This window comes from Lepisma saccharinum, chromosome 15 (assembly GCF_977018435.1).
Source record: "Lepisma saccharinum chromosome 15, izLepSacc3.1, whole genome shotgun sequence".
Classification (NCBI taxonomy): Eukaryota; Metazoa; Arthropoda; class Insecta; order Zygentoma; family Lepismatidae; genus Lepisma; species Lepisma saccharinum.
In genome coordinates this window covers 38,300,702-38,325,983 of record NC_139243.1, presented here as the reverse complement: position 1 = coordinate 38,325,983, position 25,282 = coordinate 38,300,702, and the positions used below count along the sequence as shown (strand labels likewise).

At 37.2% G+C, this 25,282-nt stretch overlaps 1 long non-coding RNA gene across 1 annotated transcript; it reads right to left on the bottom strand.

Annotated features, from left to right (window-relative positions):
* Nucleotides 1-1,721: 1,721 nt before the first annotated feature.
* Nucleotides 1,722-25,006, bottom strand: LOC145999456 (uncharacterized). The gene is made up of 3 exons (XR_014443392.1): nucleotides 24,876-25,006; nucleotides 6,008-6,100; nucleotides 1,722-1,874 (listed from the first exon to the last, which is right to left on the bottom strand). It is a non-coding gene; the product is annotated as an uncharacterized LOC145999456 (long non-coding RNA).
* Between the last annotated feature and the right edge of the window lie 276 nt (nucleotides 25,007-25,282).

The window sequence follows — 25,282 nt, the reverse complement described above, 5'->3', positions numbered from 1 at the left end:
AAAAAAATTACTATCCCCCATCATATAGTATATCAAGGATAAATTGTGATAGTGTGTGGATTAATGTGAACAATTTGTAAAACAAACATTGTAATTGTAGCTCAATTTTAATTACTTTATATCAATCGGTTTCAGCTGGTACATGTGCAGCATGCAGCTTACAAACTCCATAACAACCATGCTTTCATGTGACATGTGGCACTTGTTGCACATATTTGCCGCTCAGTCACTAATATTCAATCGAGTTACTGCACAAATATAACAATAAGCAGAGTTACCCTTGCACCTTGCGTCATGAACACACATAGTTGGATGCAGAAGAGTCATATGCTGGTCATATTTAGACCCCAAGATACACATTTATTTGAATTTGGGTGAATCACAGAGCTACTTTATGCAGCAACAAGGCTGGAAAAATTCAGACTTTAGATCACTGTTCCTTGGACTTCTGTTTGGCAACCAGACACCCTAACTGGACGACTATGGGTCCATTTGAGAATAAATGCATGGGGAATACTGTGGCAACACATTTGTTGCAGAATAGACACTTGATAAAGATTTTCATAGCATATTAATATGTCCTGCACTTTTTGAATTTCATTTGTGAAAAAAATTGTGGAATTTCAATTTTACATTTTTCCTCAATTTGTCTCTTTCACTTTGGTCCCCAGAAAAATGTAAAATCGAGATTCCACCGTACATACAAAATGTTTGAAGAGCCACAGTGATTAATAACTTAAGAAGAAACATTTGAATGATAAGAAATCCAATGTTCATTACCAAAATTCAAAGTCGTGTATTACAATGACAGCATTGAAAATGCTAAAAATTCTAGTTGTGTAAAAATGAAGTAGTTTCCAAATTCATAAAAGGTATTAGAGAAGTTCTGAGGTATCTCCAAAGAACAGTCTTTCCAAGAAATACATCTAACATTTTTATATTTCTAATAAGAGAAATTCATAATTTATGTGCATTGCAACCATATTTTGGACTATTGGTAATACCAATCCCCTACGATTTGTTTCACATTGAATGAGAAAGAATTGATGATGTCAGTCTTTCTCTCTGTAGCAACGTTCCTCACCCTGGCATCAATTACAAAGGGTCCTAGTGGTTCATTAGATCCAGTAGTTGACAACTAATTTAAAATTCCATGTCATTCACATGAAAAATCAGCTTCAATTCTTTGCCCAATACATAGCCCTTGTATGTTACATTGCATTCAGAAATCTGATTAGTCCAGAAACATGTATATTGCAACACACTGTAGATCACAACAACACTTATATCTTAACCACAAGATGATTCCCAAAGCTCTGATAACTACTTGTAGATTAAATATTTATTTACTCATTCACTTGTGAGAAATTGTAATGCCAAGCAAATGAGACGATACAATATTGAATGGAATTATTTCAACGACTTACTTTCATGCCGTATGACAGTATTTTCTTCTTAAAAACAAGTTTGTTTCAAACATACAGTAGGTGCTATATGTTTCATCTCTCAAAGTATGTGAATATGAATATCAATTGAATAAGGTTTATAAATAAACTATATTAATAAGATTAACACAACCACCAAGTTTGTGGAACACAAAGGTGTCTCTTAGGAGAAGATACCTGACCTGACTACCTCACGTGTACATTTCCTTAGGGATTCCAGGTCTGCACTTATACATGTCATTCTGCTCTTAAGAACAATCAAACAAATCCTTTAAATCAAGAAACATGAACATTTATTACAATTAAAAAAAATACTACAAGCAATTTTAAAACATGATAAAAATGTATTCCTCTTCCAAAGATATCTTTTTTGTCGAGTTGTACCAGGAGTATGGTTTGGTGTGAGTGCAATTCTTCATGAATCCAATACTGAAATAAAAAGTTCAAAAACTTTAAAATCGAAACCACATAAATACATTACATGTATTTTTTCTTAGAAAATGTCAACTTATGGCATGTACAGTCATGGACACTTCTGGGTTATAACAATTCCATTAACTTTCAATGGAATCGTTACAACCCAGAAGTGTCCATGACTGTACAAACATACACACTTGAAGGTTATATACAGTATATTATCTATTCAATGAATCAATATGTACAATAATTTTGTTGACCTTGGATTCAGAGTTTGAGTTACTTGTCTTTAGAGTGAAATATACAGCAGAGGGAAAGAAACAATACAGGAGGTATGTTGAAATCAAGAACAACATATGTTTGCGATTGCTGTAACTGCTTCACCATACTGATATTGTACGAATGCAGTACACGTTATTTCTTGTGAATCCTTATATATAGGGACATTGAATTTTTGCGATGCGCGAAATTGCGAACTGTGGAAAAAAGATGCAATTTTGAACATTCTGCACGTAACTACACCCCCAATGATGAAATATGCATGAGTTTTATTCGCGAAGTAATGCGAAATGTGTGCTTTTACACGCAAAAACCGGCAATCGAGGTTGTGCGCGCAAACTGTCGATTTGTAACGAAACTTTTGCTTAAAGTTTCCTACCACTTGCAGCTGAAGAACATTTTATCTTCGATCACATCAGGAAGACACTGCAAATTGGGATTTCCCATGCACATAATCTCAGTTCGAAAACTTCGTTCCCTGTCAAGCTGCATTTCTTTCTTCCCCCGAATGTCTACTCAACTTCCACTTTCATTGAACTTGCTAGCTGTAGCAGCGATAAGATTAGTCTGTCAAGGGAACCAATCGTGTCATTTGTGTTCAGTCATGAATGAATTTTGTTTGTCATCATGTGATTTTCAACATGTGTTTGTGTATGTGCAGTAGTGATTATTTTATTTGTTGGACAGCAAGCATATCCTTTAAATACATACAATGAATAAAACACTTGAGATATGCAATTAAGAAATGAAGTGATTTTGTGTTGATGTTTTCTTTTTGGTTGGACAGCTAAGTACTTGTGTATGTGTACAGTATATAAAAATGAAGTAGTTTATCAATTTATAGCTCTTTTGTATGTTTCCTCTCATGATGAAAAAGTGTGTGCTAATTTTTTTTTTCACCGCTGGTATATACCGCTGATCTAACATTTTATTTACCGCTCTCCTCAGTTTTTATTTACCATAAATTACCCTACTTATATATGACGAATACACACAATAACAAATACAACTAAATTGTGTTCGCGCAACACACATGCACGTCTTAGTTGAATGTTTGACTGCAGCCGAATGAGAGTCTTGAGGCAGTGTTGCCAACCGTACACGCTGCTTCACTGGCATGCTGTAAGTCTCACTAAAACCTGAACAGCATAAAAACACAATATCATAATCATGGCAAGAAATACACTAAAATGAAAGTAATACTTTTGATTGATTGATTTAGTTTATTTTACTTAGCGTTTCGTGCCTCTTGGCTAATTTGCAAAGATGGGGATGAGTGATGAATGGACATTCACAAACAACCAAGCCCAAGCAGGATTCGAACCCGGGACCCTTGGCATCGCAGTGCGATGTGCTAACCACTCGGCCACAGGGTTCGGTAGTAATACTTATGCACAATAATAAAAACATCTCTAATAGAGTGGGCATGTTTCGGTGTTGAGGGCCTACATCCTTGTCTGGGTGATTACTACAATGCAAAAATGTAATATAAGAATATACATTGATTAAATGTAAGCTTAATGGATATGGATTGAATATAAAAATATAAATTCCATTTAAATCTTTGTCTACAATAACAGAAGAAAGGGATTAGCTTCTACAAATGTCGAGAAAGCCCTCAACACAAACTGAGTCTCATTTAATTTTATACAAAAAAGAATCTAAATGACCTGCCATTACTTTGCCCATCCTCACATAAAAAATCCTTCCATATTTACTTCAAAAGTGCCATCAACAGATGAAATATCAGAGCACTTTTGACAAATTTTTCACACATCAAAGGTGGATGACATTGGTTAGAAATTGCCATCACACCATGCTTTGAGATCTTTTTCAAATTCTTCAAAAGACCCAAATTCTGCTTCACTTTTGAAACCACTACCACCATCCAAGCGAAAGTCCTTCATTCTACTTTTACATTGTTGGGAATTGTAGATCTTTACTTTAAACTGTCTGCTACAAAGAAACATGTCTGAGAGTTCTTTCATTATTTTTAATATCCTTGCAGGCAACTTTAACAGAGAATTTAGAGCCATATAGAAATACAGCTTGCAACAAATATGGAAGGGAGCCATCAATTTGATTAAACATAAAGACTTCCCGAAATAACAGAAGGAAGCAAGAAATGTTACACAGAAAAGGAAGACAGGATAAAGAAACAAGAAAAACAAATACTGCATATAGCCACAGGAATAATTGACCAAAAAACACTACTAATAACAGATCTTCACCTTTGTTAATACTATATATGGGATACATATATGAAGAGATGAAATAGCTCCCCCAACCGGGGAGAGAAAAACAGGGGAATCTAATATCCAGTAAAGCACAATCCAATAAGTATATACACTTACATGCAATAATAACATAAAAGTACATTCATGGAAACATATTACTTAACCCTACACCTTGTAGCTGGCCAGCAAATAATTATTACAATATACAAAAACCAGTAATGGTCAATCCGACCACTACAGCTTCCAACGTTTCAAGCGTATACATTGCTCTCATCATCAGGGAATATATAATTATTTTCGTGTAGTATACGGTTATTACAAGCATAAGAAAACAGTTTTTCTTTGTGACGTTTCAGGAGAACACACGCTCCTTTCATCAGACATTTATTTTCATTTTGAAAATATAATAAGGGAATATAGAAATGGAGGCCAGTGTAGGGTAATCCAAGAACACTTGTTTGAATCACATCGCCAGGAAAGCTACAATTCCTAGATATCCACATCAATGCCAAAGCTCTTACTGATTCCCAAGATACCAATGCTTCAAAATTGTATCAATTAAAGGCTGTTCAAAATGTTGATCAATATAAGTGGGTTTAGTTCTCCACTCCAATTACAAGCACCAGTTTATCAGAGTTTTGTCTAAAATTATTGAAGAATTACATCAGGCTTTCAAGTAATCACAAAGTACAGTTTTCACACAGACTATTGGTGCATATGAAAGTTCATAATTTTCAAGATAATGCCATAAGTGTTACATGGCATTCTTGCAGAAAACTATGCAAGACCAAATGTTGGAAAAGTATCGGCCAGTATTAGTGAATAAAATACTTTATGATACTGATACCACTGGTATCAGTCGATACCGATACATTAGCATTGGGTTCGGCTCAGCCTTACTTATTACTTAGCTATAGTTGTTTAGATTGGTGACACTGGTAAAAAGGTAGGCTCCATCCGGATATCCTCCACCCTCAATTTCTACCACATTTCAAATATTTTCGTCCAAAATGAAGTTTCTTAAGAAGGGGTGTTTTTAACTAGCACGGAAGGAAATTTTTAAAGATCTACGTGCTACGAAACTTACATTTTCTTAAATATTAAAATTCCTTACCTACGTAACGTCATTACGGTTTTTCAGGGCTTCCATCATGTATTCAGTCACAGGCGCACGTCTACACATTTTCTTTTTCTTCCTATGACTGACTTGTGGAATGGGATAATATGCAATATTTAATTTTTTGGTACCTTGAGTGAATTGTCGAAAAATAGTGTTGGGCAGGTTCTAACACGCCTTTAAAGGGACACTATAGAAAAAGGTGGGGCCGGTAGGTCTATTACCCCAGGGGCGGAGCCCGAAATCGGTGGTCAATTTTTATGATTTAGGCTTGAAAAAGCGACTGTTATATATCCATCGGTACGGGTGCCTGCTAAAAATTCACTACCGAAATCGAAGGTGGAGGATTTCCGGATGGACCCAGAAAATATATATGAGGAGCAAAATAATATGGAATACTGTTGGCTTTTGGTCACACATGCAACTACTATGGAAATTGTGCAAAGTGATCTGAATACGAAGAGCAGAAAATTCAATAAAATATATAAAATTCAAACTATGGATGTTGAGACCATATGAGTTTATTCTTGACACACGGTAATGTTCTGTGAAGATGGAAATACCTTATCCGAACTTAAAGTTGTCTACTGCATGCGGGAGAACACCTGTAAATTATGAAATTTGCATAAGCATTGGTGACAGATTTATTCAAGTGGTAAGACACACACATTTGTATGACAATTTTCATCCATCTTGGCAAACTTTGTATGTGTAATAAACAAAAGATGAAAATTTAACAATCGTGGCAAAAATTATTCCTACATACAAAATATATGATGGATTACACACTAACAGCATTTCATGAAGAAAAACTCATAATGCAGAAAATTGTAAAATTTTGGAAAATATTACGTAATTTATTGCTTTATTGGGATTTAGAAAAATTTCTTCACATGACATAATTTGCAATATCAACTACGTACATCTCATTGCACAATAAAAAAAAATCCTCATTTCCATAAAGTAGAACCTTGTACTTACAGCCATTGAACATTCACAAACTGACAATGGTTCATATAGTGTCTAGAAGAATAAATACTCAAAGCAAATTCTACATAATTGAAAAAGATAAGTACATTAGTTTATACAAAATTTATTTTCCGAACTGTCATATAGGGCCTCCCCGATGGCACAGTGGTAGCGTCGTCGCTTTGTAATCAAAGGGTTCGATACCTGGTGGAGGCACATAGTGGTTCAGATCCTACTTTAAACTGTAGGTCAAGTCCCGATTAGCCTTACTGTACTTAAAATGGACTAAAAACACCAATCAATCAATCAATCAATCAAACTGCCATATAAGGCAACAGATCACTATTTCAAAGCATTTACCTGAATCAGTTAATTGTTATATTATTGATTCTGGCAACTAGACTAGATATGGGACAAAATAAAATTTGAAGGAACATAGAAACAAGCAATCAAAGCTTTATCTAATTTTTCTCTCAACAATAACAACCAAGACAAACTCCCCTTCAGTGAGACTGACATTAACTCTAAAATCCTCTATGAGACAGTTTTGAATTATATTAATGATTAATTAAAAGTTTAGTAGAAATTATTGAAGATGAGAATTGTGCACACACACTTCACAGAAAATAATGCTGAACAATTCTATATTGAGCACCCAGCTGTGTTTAAATTCACTTATTTCCTCCTCCCAGAAATTTTACTCACGGGCAAGTCGAGGCCTACACTTTCTGTATAGTTTAGTCTTGCAGTTGTTATCATGGCTACAGAATTGAGTGAAGCAAATTGTCTATTAAGCAGATGATAAAAATGTTCAACATCGGTAAAACTCAAGTGTACAATACTGTACAGAAGAAAACTTACATTATGAAGCTGTGGCAAAACTGTGCTAATGGAAAATTAAAAATAAAACCTAAGAAAAAAAGACGAACATAATGAAATAGTGTGAGAGTGGTTTGTCTCTGCCAGAGGAAAAAAAATCACCACATACTGGGTCCCATGTTACAGTAATATGCTAAAAATGCCACTCAAAAAATGGGTAAGACTGAATTCAAAGCACGTAATGGAGGGTTGGCCATGTTTTGCAAAAAACAGACCATTATTGAACAGCATTAATTTGCCTTACAGCAGAATTATTTGGATATGCTCAGTGTGGTTTCTCAGGCTAAAAGCATTTGCGGAAAGTCAAGCAGCTAAGAATCTAAACTGTGTGCAGAAAATCCTGTTTCGCTACTGGTAAAAAAAAATTGTTGTGTCCTATTCAGTGCAATGTTAGCATATGCGAATAAATACTGTATGGGAGTACAGCACTTATTTAATGTAATTCCAGTTTTTATACATAAGTATACTGGTCCCTTCTGATTCAGTTTAAGGTGTGTTCCACTGTATTTTCAATAAGTAAGGCTTAAGGTAGGCAAACACAAAGAATAGTTTCACCACTATATTCTCATAAAACACCAACACATATGAAGTCCAAATATACATGAAATTGCAACTGCCATCAAGCTGAACCCACAATATGAAATAAAAAGTTAAAAATTACAAACCCCATGAAATCAAATTAATTTGCAAACATAAAACTATTAGATGTCATGGTAAAAATCATTCCTAAAAATAAAACCTGACAGTACTTCAGGGTCTTGAGAGGTTCATTAGGTCCAGTTGATTTGCTTTACTTTACTTCACTTCTTGTGTCACTTGTGAAGATGGGGATGAGTGATGATTTGATGAATGGACACTGACAAACATCCATGCCTAGGCCAGGATTCGAACCCGGGATCCCTGGCATCATAGCGCGATGTGCTAACCACTCAGCCATGAGGGCCGGTCCATTAGATTTATAAATTTAATTTCTCTGTGCTATTACTCTCCATGATTATACTATGATTTATTTATTAATATTTAATTTGAAAGGTGCATATCAATTACAGCAAAATAAATATATTTTTCAGGTGTTTTTGGTATTTTCACGAGGTGGTAAAATTTAGCTTTTGACCTATTTTCACCAGATTTTAAACAGCATGTGCATGATCTGCAACCTGGCCTAGCCTGCTGCACGTATGTGTGTATTTTTTAGTTGTTGTGTGTGAAATATACGGCAGTGTGTATTTATTTTCGTGCAAGAGACACGTACTTTTTCTCTGCATGCCATGGAGTTGGAAAACTACCATAAGGTGTTCTCATGTGGACTGGTGCTGCTAATATGTCACATGACATAAGTATGAAAGGGTATGATGTCCTTAATGCTTTCATTGCTAAGTTAGACAGGTTAGGTTTATGGCTATTAGCATTAAAATTATTTTGGTAAATACTTCCAAATAAAATTATTTTGGTAAATACTTCCAAACACCTGATCATGTAATTTCTGATCTTCAGCACTTTCTGCTATTCTCACTACCTGGTGACAGTAGCAGTCACTCCCATTTTTAATTTCAAATAACTTCTTAGCAGTAAGTTCATCAGCACTGGCAATGAATTATAATAAAATAAGATGAAAGACAATGATTCAGGTTATTACTTAATTTTCCTGGTGAAAATAGCCACATAAGCTGTTCTCAGCACCTGGTGAAATAAGTCCTACATGCTATTCCCACCACCTGGCGAAAATACTTGTGGAAAAAAATACGAGGCTGTGTGTTAACCTGTAAGTGGTCTAGGGTTCGAGGTAAGTGGGTCATACTCTCAGTAGCTTCTTATCTCCTTCCACAGTCCCACAGGTGATATTTGGTTTGCGTTTATGTGTCCGCAGGAACATAACTGAAGAACGTACGTTTCCGCAAATGGTTTGTGGGGCTATGTGTCAATGGTTCGTGGGGCTATGCGAGAACGGTTTGTGGGGCTACGCATATTTTTTTCAATACCAATTTTTAACTATTGTAACCTATTGTGACCCTACCTAACCTAACCTTACCGGGAATGGTTCGTGGGGCTATGCGTCAATGGTTGAATTTCCGCTATGAAACATTCCCACATCACACAAAACACCTTCCAGATGTTAGACAATACTACAGGAACTTATTACGGTAAGTAGTTTCATCTGTAGAAATGAAGAAATCTGTCCGAAGGATAGTAAACTAGGGTAAATATGCGATATTGCCAGGACGGATTTCTTCAAATTTACAGGAGAAAGTACTTACTGAAATGAGTTTCTTTAGCATTCTGGACGTTCTTGGAGGTATTTTCTTTCACGGAAAGTAAAAACTTCGTAGTTTAATGCTGCCGAACAAGAATTAATCACTTTTTACGTAAGAAATTGGCATTGCCTGCCACATTATGCCGTTGTTTCCATTGTGTGGGTGCAGATGGCGAGAGAGTTGAAAGTCACGCGATCTCTGCAGAGTTTCCAAACGTGCCTTCTTTTTACGAAAATTTCTATTTTTAACTGTTTGCCGTGCTTTCTTTTTTCGATGAATTTAGGGGTAAAATGAGTGCTAATGGAACCTAACCTAACAGACCTAATCTAACCTTGTGTGAATGGTTTGTGGGGCTATCCGTGGATGGTTTGTGGGGCTACCCATGGATGGATTTTGGGGCTAACATCAATGGTTTGTGGGGCTACCCGTGGATGGTTTTTGGGGCTAACGTGCATGGTTTGTGGAGGTAAACATGAAACAAAAATCGAAATAGTACGTAATTTTCCGTCATGAAGGTTTGAAACACTGCTTGTGCACTGAAAATCGACAAAACACAAGCTGGCGCGTCATGACGCGCGATGATCCATTATGAGTGCACGCCATATGGTCTATTACAGATGTGGAACAAGTAAGACAAATAATCAATCGTAATATGAAAAGTTGACAGTATTTCATGGAAAAAGGCATAACTTCAACTAGAATGTTCCGCAAGGCAAAATAGGTAAGTACCAGTGGTAAAATTAAGGAAATAAATGAGTGAAAGGTGTCCGGGCCTTATCGCATATTTACCGTAAACTAGTACCCTAACGGTTACCGCTTCACAAACCATTCACGGGGACGAGGTATGCCTACGAGGTTAGGTTAGGTTCCATTAGCACTCATTTCACCCCTAAATATGTGCTTCATCACGTCTGTGAAGTTCGCCACATTTTCTTCAGCCACAAATACAAGCCACGCCCACAATACCACAAGCCACATCCACAAGAGCAGGGTTGCAAGCCGCGAATATCACGAATTTCAGTGTATGGTATAACGCACGTTTTCACGAAAATAAGCTAAGTAAACTATGATTACACACATACGTAATGCTTAAATACATCATTCTATTAAAAATATGGTATATGAAATAAAGAAATTACTGTCACACCCCAAAAATAATACATATACATGCCCTAGAAGAAAGACGTGTTTCTCGCATAATGATACCGGCCGCGATCCAGCCACGAATTTTAACACGAGCCACAAATGATAATTCTAAAGCAGAGACCTAATAGAAATTGGATATTATGAATTTAAAATAAAGAAAAAACATTAACGAACAGTATGAAATAAAAAAATTACTGTCACCCCACAAATTATAAAGATACATGCCCTAGAAGATAGACGTGTTTCTCGCATAATGATACCGGCCGCGATCCAGCCACGAATTTCAACCCGAGCCACAAATGGCAATTCCAAAGGAGAGATCTAATAGAAATTGGATTTTATGAATTTAAAATAAAGAAAAAACATTAGCGAACAATATGAAATAAAAAAATTACTGTCACACCCCACAAATAATAAAGATACATGCCCTAGAAGATAGACGTGTTTCTCGCATAATGATACCGGCCGCGATCCAGCCACGAATTTTAACACGAGCCACAAATGGCAATTATAGGAAAGAGACCTAATAGAAATTGGATATTATGAATTTAAAATAAAGAAAAAAAATAAACGAACAGTATGAAATAAAAAAATTACTGTCACACCCCACAAATTATAAAGATACATGCCCTAGAAGATAGACGTGTTTCTCGCATAATGATACCGGCCGCGATCCAGCCACGAATTTCAACCCGAGCCACAAATGGCAATTCCAAAGGAGAGATCTAATAGAAATTGGATTTTATGAATTCAAAATAAAGGAAAAACATTAGCGAACAATATGAAATAAAAAAATTACTGTCACACCCCACAAATAATAAAGATACATGCCCTAGAAGATAGACGTGTTTCTCGCATAATGATACCGGCCGCGATCCAGCCACGAATTTTAACACGAGCCACAAATGATAATTTTAAAGCAGAGACCTAATAGAAATTGGATTTTATGACTTCAAAATAAAGAAAAAACATTAGCGAACAGTATGAAATAAAAAAATTACTGTCACACCCCACAAATAATTAAGATACATGCCCTAGAAGATAGACGTGTTTCTCGCATTATGATACCGGCCGCGATTCAGCCACGAATTTCAACCCGAGCCACAAATGACAATTCCAAAGGAGAGATCTAATAGAAATTGGATTTTATGAATTTAAAATAAAGAAAAAACATTAACGAACAATATGAAATAAAAAAATTACTGTCACACCCCACAAATAATAAAGATACATGCCCTAGAAGATAGACGTGTTTCTCGCATTATGATACCGGCCGCGATCCAGCCACGAATTTTAACAAGAGCCACAAATGGCAATTATAGGAAAGAGACCTAATAGAAATTGGATTTTATGACTTCAAAATAAAGAAAAAACATTAACGTACCATACATAATAAGAAAAATTACATTCACATGCTCTTGAGGAAATACTTTATTTACGTTTTATCGTACCGCCCGCGATCCAAGGTTTGCTATCTTTTACTTCGCTTTTCGATTGTGCCATTTCTGACTAATTTGCGAATATGTGGATGAGTGAAGACATGATGAACTTGATGAATGCACACTCACACACATCCATGTTCAGCCGCGATTCGAGCCGCGATTCGAACCCCGGCTTCGGGGCGCGATATGCTAACCACTCCGCCATGGGGGGCGGCTACGTGCCACGACTGACAATACTAGCAAAGCGACTTAATATAAATTGGATTTAATGACTTTAATATGAAGAAAAAACATACATGAATTATGCAAAATTGGATTCAAATAAGTTGTTCATGTGTTCCCTTTCAGTGTTTTAGCAGCCACCTTTGATATAGGGCGGAGGATGAGCAACTTCCGTGTTCTCTTATCTGGAGGCCACCTGCAGGTGGATTGACCTTGTGGAATTCCCTAAGGCTGGTTTCTTGCCATGCAGGTGTTTGTCTCCAATACCAGAAGATAGACGTGTTTCTGGCATCAAGATACCGGCCGCGATCCAGCCACGAATTTTAACATGAGCCACAAATGACAATATTATCAAACGGTCCTAACATAATGTGGATTTTATGACTTGAAAATAAAGAAAATACATTAACGAACAATATTAAATAAAAAAATTACTGTCACACCCCACAAATAACAAAGATACATGCCCTAGAAGAAAGACGTGTTTCTTGCATTATGATACCGGCCGCGATTCAGCCACGAATTTTTACACGAACCACAAACTAATAAGATGAACTAAAATTGCTTTCGTCTATAATAAAACAATTACACCAAAGGAGATTTTAAACTGATAAAGGGTCGAAATCATTAAGATTGTCGGTAACTTGGCGGGGGGTAAGGGGGCACTTGCCCTCTCCCAGCAAAAATTCTCGTTATTTAAGTCACGAGTTTAGTCACATGAAAATCGAGTTCCTCCATGCCATGTTCGTATATATCCGAAGAACTAAGTACATAAACAAGATTTTGTTGTACCTGAAAAGAAACAATTATTCACATTGTTAAAATAGTTTGTTGTCAGTTCACTCCACGGCCGATAAAGGTCCGGATCACCGGGATTCGAATCCCGCACCTCCAAATTACAAGGAAGTCACGTTACCAGCTACGGCAAGAAGGAGATTGATGTGGACGAATTGAGTGTCACTCTCACGTAAATATTTCGGCTTCGAAATGTTTACACACCAGTCCGGCAACAATCAAGGAGTCCCGAATTCGTACCCCGCTGAGGTCTACGTCTCAAAAAACATCCACAGAGTCATGTCCCGGCAGCCCAACACAAGAAGATTTTGTTCAAGGCTAACAAAGAAAGGTAAGAACCGGGTCTAGTTACTAAAAAAACGCCAGTCATTCCCTTTCTCAGGTAGCGGTTCCTTAAAAGGAACCTTGTCATCTCGTTTTCTCTCCTGGGTGGACGGCAAACCTAGCCTGGGAAATAATAATAATAACAAAAAAAAAAAAAAAAAACTAGGAGAGACACGTGTAAACATTATACATTATATACAAGACGATATAAATTGTGATATGCAGGTTAGTATTATTCTTCACAGTCATGTTTTCATGTTTTAGGTATTTATTGTTATTTTTAATAATGCCCAGTGAACCTGGAAAATAATAATCAAAGAAACAAGGAAATATCAAAAAATGTCATACTGAGTTGATTATAGAGAATTTTCTGTTATATTTCAATAATAGCTTACTTTCTTCAGAGAAAATTTCTCTGCATCGTCAGAATTCCAAAATACCACTTACCTGCTTATTCCTGGTTTTCGAGGTTTGATTCCAGGAAGGTCTTCACGGCCATCATCCCCTCTTCGTTCCAGTGTACCAAGTCTGTCCTGGAGCCTTTTGAATATCTCCTGTTAAAATAAAAAATATATATCTTTCAACGTGTATACAGATGAAATGTAAGATAAAAAGTAACTAGAAATAGTAATAATAACAATAAAGTAATTAATATTATTGGTTTTCTGTACCCACATGATATTGTAATATCTTTCCTTTACATTACATTTTACACGTACTAACTGTTTTCCTAGGCCAAAAAATAATTTTTGTAGCAATACAATTTTGGCAATTTATAATATATATATATATATATATATATATATATAAAATAGATAAACCATAATACCAACCTCTCAAACAAGGAATATATCACATGCCCATTTCTCCTCGTAAATAATCGCCCCACATTCAAACAATGTCGGTTATCTGAAACGAGAAGGTATAGAATGAATTCAAACTGCATATACATTTTTGACATTTTCAATCGTTCAATAAAGTAAGCCAATTGCTAAACCTTGACGTATCTAGTGTAACTCAAAAACGGAGGCAAAATATTACAAGATGTCATGTTAGAAGGTTATGAATTAAAACTGCATATAAATTTTCTGACATTTCCAACCGTTCAATAAAGTAAGCCAATTGCCAAACCTTGACGTATGTAGTGTAACTCAAAATCGGAGGCAAAATATTACATTTTATAAATTTTCTTTATATGTCAAATCGAACATTGAGTAAACCAAGATGTCACGTTAGAAGAAAGGTACTTACCAGCCCTCAGAGCCTCCAAGCCATCTTTAAATAATTTGTAATTTTGACGGCATTCTTTCCTCTTTGTCATGAACGGTACAACGGGTGGGATAAGGATGGTAACAGAGTTCCCCATCCTCTCCAACAGTTCACTAATACAACGTATCCTGTACGTTATATCATTCGCCTCGAGTCCCTAAAAATAAACAACCATTAGCTCATGATACAGGACCATAAGGCATATACATAAAGGAAATTCTAACTGAAGAAATATGGAAGCGGTGAGGTGATAGGCGACATAATCATTATCATCTTGAAACCTCACATAATGTGCATATCGTTCTAAAGATTGCTTGCGCGAAAAATATTGCTGAAGTAACAATATAGGCACCGGCGGCTCCAGAAAGGGGGGGGGGGGGTACGATGGTACGGCCGTACCCCCCTGTTGTTTCCGACTGAAACACTTTGGAGATATGTAGGAGGAAAAAATGCCAAAACATCGTTCCCTTTAGTTTAGCTTTTATTTTGCTTGCTGTGTCCTGACTAGGTTTACTGTACAAAAAGTGGACTTAAAACACCAAGTCAAGTAACAATGTGTATTGCTACTAATTACATGAACATCTTCTGAATAGAGGTAACGAAAAGACAGTACTTGCCTTCAATATATCATTTGTCCCGATCATTAGAAGTATTTTTTTGTTGCTAATCGCATTCTCCCCCGAACGAAGTCTCCGAAGAAGATCCGTAGATGTCTGCCCGCTGATGCACAAGCCGCATTTTCTCTCTTGCTTGCCTGGTGTATGGAAAAGGATTACAATTATTACACGAGCAGTCGGAAATTGTGTTATATTTCGCATTCACAGGCATGTTTCTTTCAAATAATAACTTTTCGTGGATAATTGCTGTATTAGTTAATGTATGCAGTACACGGCCAGTGCAGGGGCCAAAAGGGGGGGGGGGGTGGCAAAGACATTACATTTCCCTTTGTAGATAAGATTTAGCATAGTGCGGGGGCAAAAGTGGTGAAAAGTGGGGGAGGGCAACTGCCCCCCTCGCCCCCCCTAATCGCCGCCACCCTGTAGGTGTATCAATATACGCTCTATAAAACATATCTCATTACTAAATTAGTTGTCCGTACACTGGAATCCGACACATTCCTTGATAGTTGGTGCCCCTCATTGACATTTTGGAGTTCACAGCGGGATCGAACACGGGACAGTATGCACCAAAGGCAAGAGTGATAATCATTTGCATACGTGGAAGCCCTTTACTTACATATGCATCACAGAGTGTATGGTCTCGGGTTCGATACTCCGGCAGGCACATAATGGTTCGGATTCTATTTTGAACTGTAGGTCCAATCACGACTTCTCTGATGAGCAACTTAACACAGAAACACAACTCAACATAAGCAAATAAAAAAACATTCATTACGTAGGCCGGAAGGAGAAAAAAAAATAGTCATACTTACGGTTCTTATAGATGGTCACTCCGCTGGTGTGCTCCCAGAATCGTAATAGGAGACTGTCTCCTACCAAAGTGTATTCTCCAAATCGTGCTTCCATTTCGTGCAAGTTACCAAAGGAAAAAGAGGATTTCAACTCAAAAAAAGTAATGATAGTGATTCAAAAGCAACCTCAGTGTTCCCAATGAAAGATCAAAACAAGCAGGTTTATTTCAACATATCTATATTTTTATACTCCTATGCTTGTGATGCTTGTGGGTGTGAGGCAATCTCGTAATGTCATTGGCTCTTCTGAAAATAAACATGCCCTGCAAGAAAATGGTATAAATACGAGGTGCCCAACACGTGCAGCTGCCCGTGGCATGAAAGTTTTATCGCACACCTGGTCGTGAGAGTTCGTGAGTGTTGACAGATCGGTGCTGAGTCTTCAGTAATCTTCAGCCGACCGTCGAAGTCGTGTGAGTTGTTAAAAGAACTGCTTTTTCAGTTCCGGGTGCTAGCGCGTGTTTTCCAGTGTTATTCAGAGTTCCAGATAGATCGCTGTCGCCGGTTGAAGTTTAATCGAGATGACGTTTGAAAGCAGTTTAGATAAGCACGAATTGGCAGCTTATATAAGCACTAAGGTAAGCAATGTTTCCCATGTGAAGGGATTTGGTGTGAAATCTGTTATTGCATCGGCCGCGCGGCATTTCTTTGGTGACGATGATCGCGTGTTTACACATAGATTGTGGAAGGTTTGGAATCGTGGGGATGTGAAGGCTGAATGCAGGAGGCTTATTGCCTCCCGCCGGGGTTATAATACAATTCGCAAAACTCCTTCTCCTAATAATACAATTCTGAAACCTCCTTCTCCTAAGAAAGTAATCTGTAAATCCGTTCCGGAGTTAAAGAATGAGGGTCGTGATGAATCTTTTTGTGGTTCGAAGGATTGTGTAAATGATTGTGTCATTTCTATGAATGAAGGTGAATCTCACAACATCCGTATTATTCAGACCAAAGAATGTCAAATTCCGGTTGTTGATTCCTTGTGCTTTGAACGTTCTCAGGCACAAGGTATTGATAACTTTTCTAACGTTATTTCTCAAGTTTGTGAAATTTATACTTCTGATAGAATTGGCACAATCAGTAGGCCACATGAGGCAACTGACAATAGTGTTTCTAAAATACATAAATCTGTTGATTATAATGCTATTGACCTTGCTGAAGGTGATGAAGCCTTTACAAACTATGTTTTGCCCGACTCGCATACGTCTTTGCTTGCTGCTTCAGAGAAAACCCCCAATGTTAAATCGGTCGGTAGGACAAAACATAAAGATATGAAATACTGTGGATCGTTTTTTCTTAGTGCTGAAGAATGGCGTTTAGTGTATGAAGGCGATCACATGAACAAATCCGTTTGGCCATCTCTTGCTAGAAAGAAATTTTTTGACATAAATAACGGTTGTATACTTGCAATCAAAGAGAGTAGGATTAATGATAAAAAACGAAAGTCTTGCCCCTTGGTAAAGGTTTATGGAAAGTGTTCATTTGAAGGGTGCATGAAATTTGTGATGACAGCTGACCCGAACCCGAACACCACAGAATCAGTTTGTTTTCAAGTGTGGTCTCAGGGATCGGTAAATCATGATGGAAAGAAGAAAACTAGCCAGTTGAGGGGATTGGATAGGGAAATAGCCCAAAATCGTCTGCTTCACATGAAGCCTGCTGCCTATATCCAAAACGAAATATCTGCAGCTGATATTGAGGCTATTAAGGCTGGCAACTGCCAGGGTATTAAGTCCGAGGCAGTAATTCGTAAAGTAAGATCTGAAGCTCTTTCGCGGGGTGATAAATCGCGAGATGATTTTCTCGACTTGTGTTTGGAATATGCTGAAACTGTTCAATCGCCCAACAGATATATTCAATTTGTGAGTTTGCCATTCTGCACGTACATGTATAGTAAACCGCAGCTTGAGGTATGGAAGTTGTATTCATCTGCGAAACAACCGGAAACCTGCATTTTGCATTTTGATGCTACAGGTTCAGTAATACGTTCTGTAGACATCATGGAGAAAAGACCTCTTTATTATGCGGGAGTTATAAGTTTCAAAGGCAAATCGTTCCCCATAATGGAAATGATCTCTACAGTGCACAACACCGCTCAGATAGCAGGTTTTCTTCTTTCCTTCAGAGCTTTTTTTTATAACGAGTTCAGACGGTGGCCAGCGTTTTTTCATGTTGTGACAGACTTCAGTTATGCCATAATGAATGCAGTCCTTCAAGCGTGGAATAAGATGTCTATGTTGAGTTACTTGAAATTAACGTACACCATGTTGACCAATAATAACATGGGAGGGACATTTCAAGTGGTTCAACTACATGTGTGTGTTGCGCATTTTATGCACATTGTTGCGCAGGATGCGAAAAAGGCAACAAATGACAAACAGTGTAAACGTTTTGTACTGGAATGTATTGGAATGCTAGCAAATTCAACAACGCTATCTCAACAAGAGGTGATATTTTCCAACGTTTTGATAATATTGTACAGCAAATACAAAAATGATAAGGTTAGGGAATCCTTTTCTCTTCTGCAAACATTTGGTGTTCCACACTTCGTAGATGAAGTTGTACAGTCTGAAGTTCAGGTCTCTGATACGCCAGACATTAAAACAATATATAAAGCAAGTCCCTATTTCAAGCACTTTAACAGCCTTGTTCCTCAAGATATTTCGAATGAAGCTGAAAGCGAAAAAAATGAGTACTACTGTCCCAAAATGGCGGATGTAATAATTAAAAAGTACATGCCGTACATTGTTTTGTGGTCTCGGCTACTGCTTCCTGGTGGAAATAAGTTGCCCATGGACAGGCTTAGTAACGCAGCAGTAGAGTCTTGGTTTAATCATGTTAAACACAACGTCTTGAATAGTGAACTTCATCAGAAGTGTGGAAGGTTTGTGAGGGCACTCAAAGGGAAAATAGATGCGTTGTGTAAACAATTTCTCTTGGATATCCCAAGCACTTTCCAATGTACGCAGAAGAGAAAAAGATGCGATCAGGATGCTGAGGAAATGTCAGTGGAGACATGGCAAAAGCGTGTTAAGAGGAAACGCACTTACTTCACGCGGCACATTCTGAAAGGTGAGAATTTGTTCCCAGGTATTCATGAAACCCCATCAGAAAACTGTGTGTTACCTGCTTCGGTCCAAGGGTTGCAACATGGCGATGAGAGTCCCGAAAGCTCGGCACCACTCGTGTCTTCAACACAATCAGATGTTGCAATCAGTAACCAGCTATCCTTCCTCCCAAATGGGCTAGTTTCGAGTCCTGTCTATTACTCAGTGCAAGTAAGAGATAAAAACTGTGTAATTGGTAACTTTGATACCCAGGGGCTATATCATTCCGATTTTCTTACTCTCAGTTGCAACAAGTTCTTAACTAATTTTATCATTGACTTATGTGCAGAGCTAATCATAATCCAAAGTAAGAAATCCCACATCCTTTACATTCCGTGTGAACTAGCAACCAATTTGATTGAGTGTAATTTCGTTAGGGAATGTAGTGTGAACTCCATGACAATCTCCCATTACTCTTTGCTTGTTATGCCAATCTTAATTAATCATAATCACTGGTGTCTAATTTTTGCTGATATTGTTAAAGGTGCAGTATCCATATTAGATTCTGTATATACTTCCATTGCCCACAAAGAGAAGTATTTCCAATTGTTTGAAAGGTTCGTAGAAAAAAGGAACACTTTTTCTACAGACAAGCTGGATACCAAAAGGTGGCACTTGCTGAATTTGAACACCGTGCATCAAACGGACGGTTACAACTGTGGTGTTTTCGTTCTACATTTCATAAAACAACTACTTGTAGAGGGAAATCTAGTAGAGAATTTTGATCCTAATGAGTACAGGAAGGTGTTACAAATGAGTTTGCTGAAAGCCTCAAGGGCAGTTGACGATTTTTGCATGTATTGTGGGAGAGGTAGTTTAACACAAGATGTAGATTGGGTTGGATGCGATGTTTGTAAAAGGTGGCTGCACATCCCTTGTGTGAGCAAAACTGCGAGTCGCGATTACTTTGAGTCAAGTAACTTTAAGTGCGTACTTTGCCATGCAAATGGTTTGTAGGATAGGTGCCCATGCTATGTAACAATAACATTGCTGGTTTAGTCTGAAACTTGCAACTATGTCCACGCCATTATGGTGATGTGAGATGCAAGTTAACCAGGCGAAACCTGCATATTTTGAATAATGACCATTTAATGTGAACATTAAGCATTTGTTGTTGAGTATTGGAGGACTGCATTTATTATATTTCATACACTTGCAAGTTAGTTTTTGTGGGTTACAAATTGCTGCTGCTGGAAGTTTAATGTTCAGCAACTATGTCCACACCTCTGAAGGGGTGATGTGAGCTGCTGTACTTCAACTTCAGCAGCACAGTAAAAGTGTTTTGGTTGGGGTTTCCATTTACAAGATACCAGACATTTTTTTTTTCAGTTCTTGCTTTCTTAATCCCTGGAACTCTGGAGGTGTCGAAAACATGCAACAGGACAGTAAATAGTAACATTGTATAAAATTGTACATATACATATATAGTATATATATATATATATTTAAAGATTACTTATTTATTTACTTAAACTTATTTATATAAAATATAATTCTACAGAGTGCACATACTGTAAATATTTATTTGTGTGACTGTGAATGAATGTCGTGTTTCTGTTAATATATTATTCTTCTCTGTCCTTTCTATTTCTGAGGGAATAAATCTTCTCCTTCATCTCATCTTCTTCACAATGTACATAATTACATTTTCCTTTTTTTTTTTTCAGGTTCACCAGCTATTTTTATAACAGAAAATTCTCTATAATCAACTCAGTATGACATTTTTTGATATTTCCTTGTTTCTTTATTATTTTCCAGGTTCACTGGGCATTATTAAAAATAACAATAAATACCTAAAACATGAAAACATGACTGTGAAGAATAATACTAACCTGCATATCACAATTTATATCGTCTTGTATATAATGTATAATGTTTACACGTGTCTCTCCTAGTTTTTTTTTTTTTTTGTTATTATTATTATTTCCCAGGCTAGGTTTGCCGTCCACCCAGGAGAGAAAACGAGATGATAAGGTTCCTTTTAAGGAACCGCTACCTGAGAAAGGGAATGACTGGCGTTTTTTTAGTAACTAGACCCGGTTCTTACCTTTCTTTGTTAGCCTTGAACAAAATCTTCTTGTGTTGGGCTGCCGGGACATGACTCTGTGGATGTTTTTTGAGACGTAGACCTCAGCGGGGTACGAATTCGGGACTCCTTGATTGTTGCCGGACTGGTGTGTAAACATTTCGAAGCCGAAATATTTACGTGAGAGTGACACTCAATTCGTCCACATCAATCTCCTTCTTGCCGTAGCTGGTAACGTGACTTCCTTGTAATTTGGAGGTGCGGGATTCGAATCCCGGTGATCCGGACCTTTATCGGCCGTGGAGTGAACTGACAACAAACTATTTTAACAATGTGAATAATTGTTTCTTTTCAGGTACAACAAAATCTTGTTTATGTACTTAGTTCTTCGGATATATACGAACATGGCATGGAGGAACTCGATTTTCATGTGACTAAACTCGTGACTTAAATAACGAGAATTTTTGCTGGGAGAGGGCAAGTGCCCCCTTACCCCCCGCCAAGTTACCGACAATCTTAATGATTTCGACCCTTTATCAGTTTAAAATCTCCTTTGGTGTAATTGTTTTATTATAGACGAAAGCAATTTTAGTTCATCTTATTAGTTTGTGGTTCGTGTAAAAATTCGTGGCTGAATCGCGGCCGGTATCATAATGCAAGAAACACGTCTTTCTTCTAGGGCATGTATCTTTGTTATTTGTGGGGTGTGACAGTAATTTTTTTATTTAATATTGTTCGTTAATGTATTTTCTTTATTTTCAAGTCATAAAATCCACATTATGTTAGGACCGTTTGATAATATTGTCATTTGTGGCTCATGTTAAAATTCGTGGCTGGATCGCGGCCGGTATCTTGATGCCAGAAACACGTCTATCTTCTGGTATTGGAGACAAACACCTGCATGGCAAGAAACCAGCCTTAGGGAATTCCACAAGGTCAATCCACCTGCAGGTGGCCTCCAGATAAGAGAACACGGAAGTTGCTCATCCTCCGCCCTATATCAAAGGTGGCTGCTAAAACACTGAAAGGGAACACATTAACAACTTATTTGAATCCAATTTTGCATAATTCATGTATGTTTTTTCTTCATATTAAAGTCATTAAATCCAATTTATATTAAGTCGCTTTGCTAGTATTGTCAGTCGTGGCACGTAGCCGCCCCCCATGGCGGAGTGGTTAGCATATCGCGCCCCGAAGCCGGGGTTCGAATCGCGGCTCGAATCGCGGCTGAACATGGATGTGTGTGAGTGTGCATTCATCAAGTTCATCATGTCTTCACTCATCCACATATTCGCAAATTAGTCAGAAATGGCACAATCGAAAAGCGAAGTAAAAGATAGCAAACCTTGGATCGCGGGCGGTACGATAAAACGTAAATAAAGTATTTCCTCAAGAGCATGTGAATGTAATTTTTCTTATTATGTATGGTACGTTAATGTTTTTTCTTTATTTTGAAGTCATAAAATCCAATTTCTATTAGGTCTCTTTCCTATAATTGCCATTTGTGGCTCTTGTTAAAATTCGTGGCTGGATCGCGGCCGGTATCATAATGCGAGAAACACGTCTATCTTCTAGGGCATGTATCTTTATTATTTGTGGGGTGTGACAGTAATTTTTTTATTTCATATTGTTCGTTAATGTTTTTTCTTTATTTTAAATTCATAAAATCCAATTTCTATTAGATCTCTCCTTTGGAATTGTCATTTGTGGCTCGGGTTGAAATTCGTGGCTGAATCGCGGCCGGTATCATAATGCGAGAAACACGTCTATCTTCTAGGGCATGTATCTTAATTATTTGTGGGGTGTGACAGTAATTTTTTTATTTCATACTGTTCGCTAATGTTTTTTCTTTATTTTGAAGTCATAAAATCCAATTTCTATTAGGTCTCTGCTTTAAAATTATCATTTGTGGCTCGTGTTAAAATTCGTGGCTGGATCGCGGCCGGTATCATTATGCGAGAAACACGTCTATCTTCTAGGGCATGTATCTTTATTATTTGTGGGGTGTGACAGTAATTTTTTTATTTCATATTGTTCGCTAATGTTTTTCCTTTATTTTGAATTCATAAAATCCAATTTCTATTAGATCTCTCCTTTGGAATTGCCATTTGTGGCTCGGGTTGAAATTCGTGGCTGGATCGCGGCCGGTATCATTATGCGAGAAACACGTCTATCTTCTAGGGCATGTATCTTTATAATTTGTGGGGTGTGACAGTAATTTTGTTATTTCATACTGTTCGTTTATTTTTTTTCTTTATTTTAAATTCATAATATCCAATTTCTATTAGGTCTCTTTCCTATAATTGCCATTTGTGGCTCGTGTTAAAATTCGTGGCTGGATCGCGGCCGGTATCATTATGCGAGAAACACGTCTATCTTCTAGGGCATGTATCTTTATTATTTGTGGGGTGTGACAGTAATTTTTTTATTTCATATTGTTCGCTAATGTTTTTTCTTTATTTTAAATTCATAAAATCCAATTTCTATTAGATCTCTCCTTTGGAATTGCCATTTGTGGCTCGGGTTGAAATTCGTGGCTGGATCGCGGCCGGTATCATTATGCGAGAAACACGTCTTTCTTCTAGGGCATGTATATGTATTATTTTTGGGGTGTGACAGTAATTTCTTTATTTCATATACCATATTTTTAATAGAATGATGTATTTAAGCATTACGTATGTGTGTAATCATAGTTTACTTAGCTTATTTTCGTGAAAACGTGCGTTATACCATACACTGAAATTCGTGATATTCGCGGCTTGCAACCCTGCTCTTGTGGATGTGGCTTGTGGTATTGTGGGCGTGGCTTGTATTTGTGGCTGAAGAAAATGTGGCGAACTTCACAGACGTCGTAAAGTAGAGTCTTAACCTTTATCTTTTCCTAATGGTATACTTGTTATTTGAGACTGGCAGAAACGGTGCATTTATTCAACATGTATTTACAAACGTTAGGTCGAAATCTATATTTTAAACTTGGAAACGAATGTATTTTTACAGTAGAGATAAACGAAATCTGCAGAACAATAAAAATGCTGCTAAGTAATATATTTTCAAGATTAGCAAATCTATCGGAAGAAAGCCCATCCAAAAAGGCCACGTAAAAATAGTTTTCCCTCAAATAAAACAGTCCTCCACCCCACGAACACTTCCAACTCTACACGTAACAAATCTACTCTACAATAAACGGATAATCTCCTAAAAAAAGGGGGGGAGAGTTGTTTTTGAGGCAAAGATTCTGATTTGCAGATATAAATTAAGCCTCAAAAAATATAATCACTACCCTCCGAAAACGCGTGAGCGAGTCAAACAGTTTAGGATAGATGGAATAGTATATCCGCACTGCAATGTACGCTAGAAAATAAAACGTTGATATTATACAAAAATAATAATAGTATTATTCACGGTATTCAGGTATATTCGAGGTCCAGCAAAGTAAATAAAACTTTGATATAATGCAAACAAAAATAGTATTACTCACTTATATTTTAGGTCCAGCAAGTATTTTATGTTATTTTTTCCTGAAGGATCGTTGATTCTTCGTGTAAATTCCTCTTCTCTAAACAACGTGGAGCTCCAATTCCGAAAAGGACTTCTTTCTTGTTGCCGGCTTTTACCTCAAACCATAGACATACTACTACAAGATGTTACAGCTGCGGGTTAAAAATGGTTGACAGTATGGCGGCACTGGAAGGTCGTTTCCTCGCGACCACCGACGGCAGCACCGTCGGGGGAAAACAGATGAACGATATGCGCAAGCACGCGCAGATTGCTCGAAACGACAAAACACTATCGTGTGCCGTACCATTCGCTTTCCGAATGGTTTCTAACTGCGTTCAGGCAATTTGCGCGTATAATAAATTATACGTGCAAATTGACTAAACGTAG